Source organism: Heterocephalus glaber, unplaced genomic scaffold, assembly GCF_053883595.1.
Source record: "Heterocephalus glaber isolate CG9 unplaced genomic scaffold, H.glaber_assembly_v1.0 deba00001509, whole genome shotgun sequence".
Taxonomy (NCBI): domain Eukaryota; kingdom Metazoa; phylum Chordata; class Mammalia; order Rodentia; family Bathyergidae; genus Heterocephalus; species Heterocephalus glaber.
The window spans coordinates 2,608,698-2,619,202 of NW_028258325.1; positions in this window are offsets into that span (position 1 = coordinate 2,608,698).

Sequence of the window (10,505 nt, forward strand, 5' to 3'; positions counted from 1 at the left end):
CCCAAATTGATCTGCAGCTCCAGGCAACTGGAGCCACACCCATCTGTGTGATAAACCGATTCTAAGATGTCACTGAAAAGCCAAGACACCCCGAGCAACCCCAAGCCCGGGGACCTGCCCTGCATGCACCAGAGTTTATAGAGTTCAGCAGCAGGCACCCCCACCCTGAGCCCCATTTCCACTGGCTGCCTGCACAGGAGAACTGTGAATCTGCGTCCAGAGTTCAACCCGAGGGTCCAGCCCAGATGTCTGCCAAGTGTGGGTGGATAAACCAGTCCTGTCGCTGTGTGCCTGAGGTGTGTGCACAGGCCAGGATGCAGAGGAGTAAGTGGGGACACCTGCCTCAGTCGGGAGAACAGTGAGACTACTGCTCATGTGGAGCCGGGCCCAGGTCCCACATGACCCCAAGCACGGCGTCCCCATGGCCAAGCCAAGGAGGACGAAGTCAGTCGGGGCTGCGGGGCGGGGACAGGAGGAAGGGCAAGCAGGTGCCGATGCTGCGGGCTTCGCGCGGGGTCCATTCCCGTCACTGTGATGAAGTTCCGGACCAGGCTAACTTCACAGAGGAGGGGTTTACTCAGCTCACAGGTCCGGGGCCCGAGGCGCCTGTCCTGGCCACTCTCCTTGTGGTTGGGACACAACACCTAACATCCTCAACTTAAAGGAGGGTTGATTTTGGGTCCTGTTTCAGTCCACAGTCCACAGTCCGCGGCTCCGAGGCAGGGCGGCTCGGCACAGGGCCTGGGGAGGAGAGCTGCTCAGGGCATGGGCACAGGAAGCAGAGACGGGGAGGGGCAAGGGGAGGAGCCTTCAGGCCACGCCCAGTGACCACACCTCCTCCCACCAGGCCCCACCCCTACAGCAGTTGCTGTGAGCCCGTGGTCCATCCCCTCCCAAAGCCCCGCGGGTGAGCGCAGGAGGGCCTTGGGGACTCTACGTGTAAACCGTGACAGCACCACATCCTAGGCCCTGGCCAGGCCCCGCCAGCTGGTATCCGGCAGAAGGGTGTGAGCTAACCCCGTGCCAGGAGAATCGCACCCATCCCCAGGAAGGCGGCCGCCAGAGACCTCCGTGGCCCCCTGGCGGTGGCAGTGAGTCCTGGGCGCCGACCTCAGCCCCAGCACCTCTTCTAGGGGCGACTGCTCCAGCACTGGCAGGGAGGCAGGCAGATCGCAGGGGGCACCGAGTGCCCTGCAGCACGTGCTGTGAGGGCTTTCTGGCAAGGGCCCTTTGGATGCAGAATTCAGCAAACAGGCCCCAGAAATTCCTCCCCCCAAAGGCTCGCGAGGAGTGCAGGCCCAGCCGGGGCCTCCTTCCAGAGGGCAGCGTCCTGTGACCACCCGTCCCTCGTCAGGGCTGTCCGAGCACCGACTGTGCGCAGCCCTGTCCCACGAGGTCAGAGTGCAGTGAGAGCACGGCTTTCCCAGCAGGCACAGTGGCCCACACCTGTCATCCCAGCACTCTGGGAGGCTGAGGCAGGAGGATCACACGTTCAAGCTCAGCCTGGGAAATTTATGGCTTAGTGAAACCTGGTCTCAAAATAAAAAATAAAAAGGGCTAGGGATACAGCTCAGTGTGAAGGCCCTGGGCTCAGTCCCCAGTACTGCGTACAAGTACACACACACACACACACACACACACACACACACACACACACATGCAGCTTTCCTATATGCAAGTGTGAATGGAAAGAGGGTACTGTATGCTGACACAGCTGGCCACAGCATCATGCATCATGCCACAAGGAGAAAGTAATCTAATCATCAGTTCCTCCCAGAGAGCTGATGGAACCTGGCTAGAAGTGGTGGTGTTTGGATGGGGCTTTGAAGGATGTGTAGGAGTTCATTAGACTGATTTAGGAACAAAACACCATGATTGAGGAGGGTAAGAAAATGCACTGCTCCTTTTACTAATTTCCTATGTCTGTTGTCACACATTGCCTTAAACACTACAAATGTGTCCACTTATAACTCTGGAGATCAGAGGTCTGAAATGACCTTATCTTTAGGGGGCTAAAGTCATGAGGTCGGACGAGCTGCTCTGGGAAGGCCTGAGCCCTGCCTCATCCACCCTGGGAGGCCGCCGGCCTCCTCCCCAGGGCCTACCCAGCACAGACCCCTGCTGCAGGCCCCGGGAGGCCCCTTGCACATCTTCTGGTGGGGGTACAGGCGTCAGCTCCAACCTGCAGACCCAGCACGTGGAAGTCACTCCCCCTTGGCAGTGGGCAGACATTTTGATGTGTCGGTGGGCAGGCGGGGTGACCCTCGCTGGGTCCTGGCTCCCGGCTCCGTCCTTCCTCCACAGCCAGTGCCCCGAGGTGGCACTGTACCCCTCCACTCAGCTGCCATCGTGCGCAGCCCAGTGCATCTCAGAGGCGCAGTGAGTCTGACGAGAGAGCTCAGAAGGGACAGAGGGAGGGACGCTGGGACGAGGCGGAAGCTGCCCGGCGGGGAAGGCCCGCTTCGAGGTGGCAGGGACTACGGGGTCCCCACGGCCTTCAGCTCCCAGCCTGTGGTGAGCCCGAGTTGGATGCGAGTATGAGGCAGGCACTTCCTGTTCTGCTCCTCGCAGCTCTGCGCTGGCTGGGTGCCACCTCCTCCCATTCCGTGACAAGATCCGCTGTGTCCCCAGATGACCCGAAGCACAGACAGACAAGAGGACAGGGTCTGCTGTGCCGCAGCCTCACACACCGAGGGGCAGAGGAGGGGCAGAGGAGGGGCCTCGGCGCACCGAACAGGGCCTGACCACCTCCAGCCTTGCTGGTGGGCAGGGAACCCGGCTCAGGGCTGCAGCCCAGCCAAGCTCCTGACCAGAACACAATGTGGTCAGCAGCTCCTCTTCGGCCTGGGCCTGTCACAGCCAAGTCCTGGCGCCAAAGGCGAAGCAGGGGACCCCAGCACGGCACAAGTGGCCGGAACGCGAAGTGTGTGGGTCATTTGTTCAGCACGTGGCCCGTGGGGCTCAACTCTGCTGCCTCATTGTCTGTTCCCCACACCTCACTGTCCCCCTACCCAGGCAGGGGACAGAACAGGGAGATGTGGATGCAGATACAGCCAGCACCTGAGCCGCTGCTGCCCACTCTGGGCCTCCCCAAGTCCCCCTGGCCTGCACGCCACGCCCCCCGGAAGCCCAGCACCCCACTGGCCAGAACTGGCCCCCACCAGCCAGTCTGGGCGGTAGCATCTGACCTGTTCCCCAGGCCTTTCCGCACACCCACCAGCCGACCCCTGACCCAGCCGGGATGCGCGGGAAGCCTCCGGGCTGTTTGCCTTGCACATTAATTCTGGCACCAGGGGCTCAATGGGACGCTGACCCCTGACTCTGGAGCTCGGGGAAGCCGCACTTGCTGTCGGTGCTGCCCTGGGCCTTGGTGACTGGCAACGCCACGCACCCTCCACCCGCGCTGGGCCGCAGTCCTGGGGCCCTGGGCTACGACCGTCCCCCACACTGTGCGCTCCTGAGTCAGGCCGACGCTCTAGGGGCCCCCGTGGGGTTAGGGTGGTCAGTCGCAGGCCGCACATCCTGCAGCTGTCCACAGCCTGAGGGTCCACGGTGGCACATCAGTGCATGGTGGCCCAGGGTCATTAGTCATCTGCTCTCCCCTTCCTCCCAGCCCCAGTGAGGACACGGCTGTCCCTGCATGACCGAGCAGCAGGCCCCAGGCACACCGAGGCCACAGCCCACCTGTTTCCCCTGGGTGGGAGCCCGGCCCTTCGTGCACCTGCATCCCAGGTGTGCTCCTGACCACTGCCCCTGTCGTCTCCACTCCTGTCCCCTCCTTTATTCACTCAGCTGCCCTACTGGGGCTTCCCTCTTTGCTGTCTCAGACCTTGTGGGACACAGGGTCAGACAGTTCTAAAAGCCCAGCGACTGGGGAGTGTGGCCTGGGTGGCTACTGCTGCTGTGCCGGGGCCCAGGACTAGCAGCCAGCAGCAGGGCCAGTTGTGGAGCCCCTGCTGTGTACCCGCCCATTGGAGGCCAGCCTCGTGGGTGAAGAGCACAAGGCCCAGGACAGCACGCCCCTTCCGCTGCCCACCTCAGGTTCCCCCAGCCTCACTCTCGCCCGGGCCAGGCCGGCTCTCTGGAGCACCGGGAACTGGGCCTGAACCCCAGCTCTGCCGGACAGAACCCTGCCCATGTCAGGTGCCCTGATGCCCAGCGCCCGCGGGAGGGCCTGGCACCTCGGGTGTCGCTGCACAGGGCAGGGTGGGCACATGGGAGCAGGTCCCTCAGGACGCGCAGCTGCACCTGTCTCAGAACCAAGCAGTGCCTTCTCCACAAGCCCCACCAGTTGCTGGCACTTCCCTGATCAGAACTATGAGCAGTGGCATGGTAGGAAATTTGAAAATACTGGAACCCCGAGAAGCTAAGGAAGGCTGCCCGCCACAAGTGCAGAGGTGTCAGCCACGTCAGGTGCTGGGGCCGCTGCTCTGGGCTTGCTCCCTGGGCCCTGACTGCAGGCCTCTGTATGCAGGGGCCCCACCTCGTACGGGGCTCACAGGTGTCGCACTGCTGCTCTCAGCGCCGCACGTGGCCCCTCACGCTGTGTCCAGCTCCGGCTTTTTGGTGACGTGTGCAGCTGTCGGCCGAGCGGCACTGTGCTGACTCTGGCTTCATTTGAACACCTCACAAGGCTGCCTGGTCCCGCTGTTGTCTGGGGGAGAAGCCCCAGGAAAGCGCTCGGGGGCCCTCTCCGGATGGAGACAGAGGCTCCCCAAGCAACCCCTCACACCCCTGCCCACCGGGGTGCGCTGTGGCCACCCCACCAGGCCCATCCCCGAAACCAGCAGACCCAGCCTCTGCAGAGCCGGCCGCCTCCTGACAACAGCCCATTTCCACGGATAAATCAATTTGTCTCCACTGAGGGGAGAGAATCGTAAAGCAAACAAATTACGCCCGGCCCATTGAGCCGCAGGCACTGGGCGGCTGGGGCATGGGAGGCATTTTTCCCTCCACCTCTCTCATTAAATGACCACCCCCTGGGAGGGCAGACTCTGGCTCCTGAGGAAAAGCTCCGGGCCCGCCGCCTCCCATGCCAGTCAGCAGAGGCCAGTGTGGAGGGGTCAGGGGGACCCCAGTGCCCGGCGCCCCAGACATGGCATCGGCAGGCAGGACGCCCCGTGTCACAGCCGAGGCGCGGGGTCTGAGGAAGGTGTCGCAGGCCCGCGCCGCCCCTCACCTCCCGCCAGGCTTCCCTGGCCTCAAGCGGCCGCTGGGTTCCTTGTGTAGCTGCATCACTGTGACCTCGGCCTCTGTCACTGCAGTCTCCCCGTGCATGGAAGCCTCTGTGCGTCTCTTTTCCTCTCATGAGGAGAGCTTGGATTAGGGCTGCCTCTCTAAGTCTTGGGATGACTGTGTCAGGCAGCTTTGGTCTCTGGTAAGAAACACCCGAGGGGAACGACTTCAAGGAAGAAAAGTCTGTCCTGGCTCACAGGGTCAGGGGTCTCGTCAGTCCGAGGGCTGCTGGTTCCAGTGCTGGCGGGGGGGACCGTCATGGTGGAGGCTGTGGCAGAGGAGAGCAGCTCCCTCCTGGCGGCAGGAAGCAGAGAGGGCAGGAAGAGCAGAGAGGAAGGGGCAGGGGACAGGATGTCGTCCCTCAGGGCTCAGTCCCCGAACCTCTCCCCGCTGCAAGTTCCTGTCCCTAGTCCCCATCAAGTCCGGAATCACCTCCCAGGAGTCCCGCCTCCTCGGAAGGCTGCCACACTGGGTTAACCACGGCCTCCTCTTCGTGACACCCGCAAAGGCCCTGCTCCCCAATAAGGCCCACTCCCAAGTTCCTGGGGCTGGGACATCAGCAGGTCTTTGCGGAACGCTGGGACAGCACAGCGAGCTCCAGCGTGGACCGTGTGGCCCTGTGTGGAGGTCTGGTGAGCATGGGTGCGCTCTCGGGACCCACAGACGACGTCCCTTTTGCTCCTGCGAGGGCGCGTCACGGCGCCTCATCTGTGCACGAAGAGGTGAGGAGCAGTGGGGACCCTGGGACACACTGCCAGCACCCAGGGCGCCCCAGACCCCCTGCACCACACCCAGAGAGACACATGCTGGCCCGAGCCAGTTCTGAGTCTCCTTATTGAATTGAGGGCTATTGGATTTGTGAGGCTGAACTTTTTGATGACAAAATAATTATCTGTGTGGTCAAATAAAGACAAACGAAGCCCCGAGCCAGCTTGGGAGACCATCAGGGCCCTGCGTCCCGTGGGAGGCTTATCGCACCCCTGGATGGTGTCATCGCAGGGCTGGGCTGGGACCTGCCCTTCGGGTTCTCTTGGCCGAACATTAGTAAATTGTGGATAAATTTAATCTCAGCTAAAAGGCACAGAGTCCAGAGCCCCGGGCAAGGCCACCGTCTCTCTGGCACAAGCCAAGAGGGGAAATGTGGTTCAGGAGACTAATCAATTACATTTGAGTAATTGATCGTATATTATTATTGATGAAAGCCCGTAATATGTGACTTAGAAGACAGTGGGCTCTCAAAAGATTAGATTTGTATGAGAAAATGGTCAGGGAAAAATGACTGTCATAAAATCATCCTAGAGTGCTTTACAGTTTAATACCCGGCTGGACGGGACAGGCCCCACATGGCTTCTCTCCTCACCCCGCACTGTCGCCCCCGGAAAAGGGACTGGGGCAGCAGCCAGGCCACAGGCCTGCCAGGAGGAGGCGCTGAAGAAGGGGTTCATCTCCCGGTGGGGAGCACTGGTGTCCCCACAAGAGGACAATCACCCCATCCCTGAGAGCAGCAGCGAGGCCAGGGGTCAGAAGGGAGACTCTGGAGGGCGGAGGTGAATCTAGGTGACCCTCAATGTCCCACTGGGGTCTGAAGTCCTGGACTCTCCGGAGCCGCCAAACCAGTGCTGAGGGGTGCAGGGAGTGGGAGGGGCCGTGCCATTATCCTGACCATGTCCTGCCCATTTCCAGGGGGCACTGCCCTCGCCACCCCCTGCCCTTCCACGCAGAAGGCAGCTCCTCCCCCTTCACAGGAAAGCAGGCCGCTCTGCCCTCCAGTGTTGGGGTTCCAAGGCACCCCCACTTCACGGTTCCCCATCCCAGACGGTGTGCACCTGACTCAGGCTTACACACTAGCCCCCCGATCCTGCGCCAGATGCCAGAGGGCAGGTGGGGAGAGCCAGCTGCCCGGCGCACCACGCCCAGCCATGCCATCAAGAGCAGGCTCATTTCCTGTTCCCATCAGTCTTTCATTCACCCATTCATTCACTCCCATGCTGCATGACTGAGATGCAATTCTCAGAACACAGAATTCACCACTATGACATGTGCGATTCCTTGGGTTTTACTGATTGCCAGACTTGTACAGCTACAGCCACTATCTAATTCCAGCACATTCTCACTGTCCCCAGGAAGTCGCCACCATTAAACCATCCCTCCCACTCCCCCGGTGACCGCTCCCTGTCTCTCTCAAGGTACAGCACCTCCCCTCCTTCTCTTGGGTCAATTCTGCCCATTATTTTCCTAGTTCTATGTACTTTACCTACTTAGTTTATATTTTTCCTAGACGACATCTCAAAGTCTTCAATTTTATTGAAAGTTTACATGAAGTGAAATAGAGTTGTATGAAGTTTTCTTTACAACTACTCAGAATCTCTCCCAACGTTCTAGTTTCATGTTGCTCTTTGTTTTCCACTCTGTCTCTTCTGCTGTTTATTTCATCACCAAGTCTGTGAGGGGTGTCACTAGTTCCTGGGTTTTCGTAAAGAACCAGCCCTAGGATTCTGAATACTTTCGACTGGTTCTGGCTGTTTGCTTCCTGTTTATTTTCTTTTACCTTTTAGCCTGTGCTTTCATCTCTTCTGTAAAATACTCTTCTAGGGCGAGCAATTGACTCCTTTACCTTCAGTCTCTTATTCTACATGAGTGTGTGGAAGGCTTTCCTGGCTTCCCAGGGAGGAGCGCTCCTTTGCAGTGCTCTAAGATTAGTCTCTGATTTCAGTTTTCATTTCTTTAAAGGCCATGAATGGAGCGCAGATCTGTCTTCCTGAGTCCGTTCCCTCAGTAAAAGTCTTCATCTTCATTGAGCGCACGCCCACCCAGGACAAAAACTGCATCTCCCAGCATTCCTTGGATGTGATCATGTGACTGGGTTCTGACCAATGGGAAGCAGGCAGGACATGGAGCAGCCTGGGAATCGGCCCTTGCCCCTTTCTTTGGGACCAGGTGGGGGGAACCCCGGGGAGCGTCTAGGAGGGCGCCCGTCCTGGGGTGATGGAGCAGTGAGACCTGGAGCCTGACCCCACACAGCCCAGACTTTCATGTCGGGAGTGGGCGTCCACTGCAGCCACCCGCTCTTCTGCTGCCACAGGGCCTCTTCTCCAAGACAGAGAGGGCGCCATAGGCGCGTTCCAGGCGGGAAAGGGGGTGTTGTGGAGGAGAGGAGGAAAGCAGCAAAATCTTATTCTAATTTTTGTAGAGCATGACTAGTAAAAATTTCTAGATTTTTTTTTTAAGTTTTCTTTGTAACTAAGTAAGTACATGGGCCTAGTTTCTTTGAAAAAAATGTGTGATCCACTTGAAATATGGAATGTTTTATAAATGCATTAAATTCATTATGGAGTTCAGTTTCTCTAAAATCTGATTTATTTGCTTAGAATCTACTAAGTTGGTCTGGTTCTGAAGATGGTGCCGGCTTTCCTACTGGACGCCTGCTTTATTAAGATCTCCTTGTCCACTTAGGCAACGTGGCTCTGTGTCGTCAGCCGCTGAGTGGATTAGTGTGTGACACAGCCTGGTTATTTTATCTCATTCACAAATCATTCTTTCAGTTGTTCAAAATGTTCCTCTTTCCCATCTAATGCCTTCAATCTTCAAGCCCACCTCCTGTGCCCAGCTTCCCCGTGGACCTGGCGTCAGACACCTATTTTCCACCCGAAGGGAGGGAGGGAGGGAGGGAGGGAGGGAGCGGGGAGGGAAGTGCAGCCTGGGGTCCGTTTCGCAGCGGGGAGTTCAGTCTCACAGCACCATGGCAACACGTGGTTCATACCCTCGCTGCCCATCCTGGGCCTGGGGCTCAGGGCGGTGCTCGTGCCTCTGGGCTCTGTGTGGACACTGCCTGACACTTCCAGCTCCCGGTGACAAACGGCCCATGGTGGCCAATCAGATGTGACCAGGGCATGCTCCCACCAGGGACTCTGCCCCCGCCACCCTGCCTGGGCCCTGAGCCCCCAGGACTGGCAGCAAAATGAGTCTTCCCCTCACAAAGTTAGCTGCCTCAGGTACCTTGCTTTAGTAATGAGAAGCTGAATAATAAAAAACTACACAAGGTTTTTGCTTTTTCCTTCAAGGTCAGGAATTTGATGAGAACATTTCTCACCAGTCCTGCACCAGTCTTGGCTGCAACTTTGTGACTGACTGACCGATTGATTGATTGATTTCCTTTTCCTTCCCTCCCTCCTTCCTTCATCTGGAACCCAGGGCCTCCTCATCAGGGCAAAGACCTTTTATCTGCTCTCTGTTCTATTTCCCTGTCACCTGCACCCGGATGCTGGCTCTGTCCTCGAGCTCCTTCCTTCCCTCTGCATTTTCCACTAGTCCCCCTCAGTGTCTGCACCCAGACTCAGGATCCAGAGACACTAATCCCTCCTGGGGTTCAGCCTCGAGCCCGGTGCTTGGCAAACCCGAGTTTCGGGTTCCAGAGCACTTTCACGTACTTGCTCAATGCTCGTGTGTGTCCAAAGTGTGGCCGTGCCACCCGGGGCCTGTGCCCAGGGTCTGCTCTGCCCTCACTCCCTTCTCCCATTGCAGAGTTGGGTCTGCAGGGCACTATGTTCTCTGCTGCCGTCGCAGTGGGGTCCTCTCAGCTGCTGAGATCAGAAACAGCTATGGCCGTGAGGTGGCTCCTGGAGGTTCTGCCCAGGATGAGGAGACCCACCAGCACCAAAACCAGGTCCTCAGACCAGGAGCGAGGCAAGGGTCCCTCTCTGTGCTTCCATCCCCTTTCTGGCGGTACTGAGGATTGAACCCAAGGCTTTCCCACTGAATTACATCCCCACCCTTTTTATTTTGAGACCTCAGGCAGGACTCAAACTTGTGATCCTCCTGCCTCTGTCTGTATTTTTCCTTAAAAAGAAACCCATTTCCAGTTCCGTCCATGGACGGGCCCTCGAAGCAGGAAGTACCTAAAAACAGTGGGCACCCAGGGGACACGCAGGGTGTTCCCAATACCGGGTCCTCACCAGATTCCAGGAGCCGGGAAGATACCAAGGATGTCACCAAGGACACCTGGGTTCCATCACAGGGGCGCAGGGACCATGAAGGGCATCCCACTGGCAGTGTGCAGGGTGAGGTGGGTCCCGGGAAGGAGGAGCAGATGGCGCCCCAGCCCCACCCTCCCCAGCTGTCCCCACTGATGGCCTTGGGCTGGCAGAGCAAGCAGAGGCCAGGGGCTGCAGAGGACCAGCACATACACCTGCCACCAACACAGGCCCAGATGAGCCGAGCGAGTGAGCACTCTGCTCTGCACATTCGCACAGCAGGCAGCCAGGTCCTTTGTC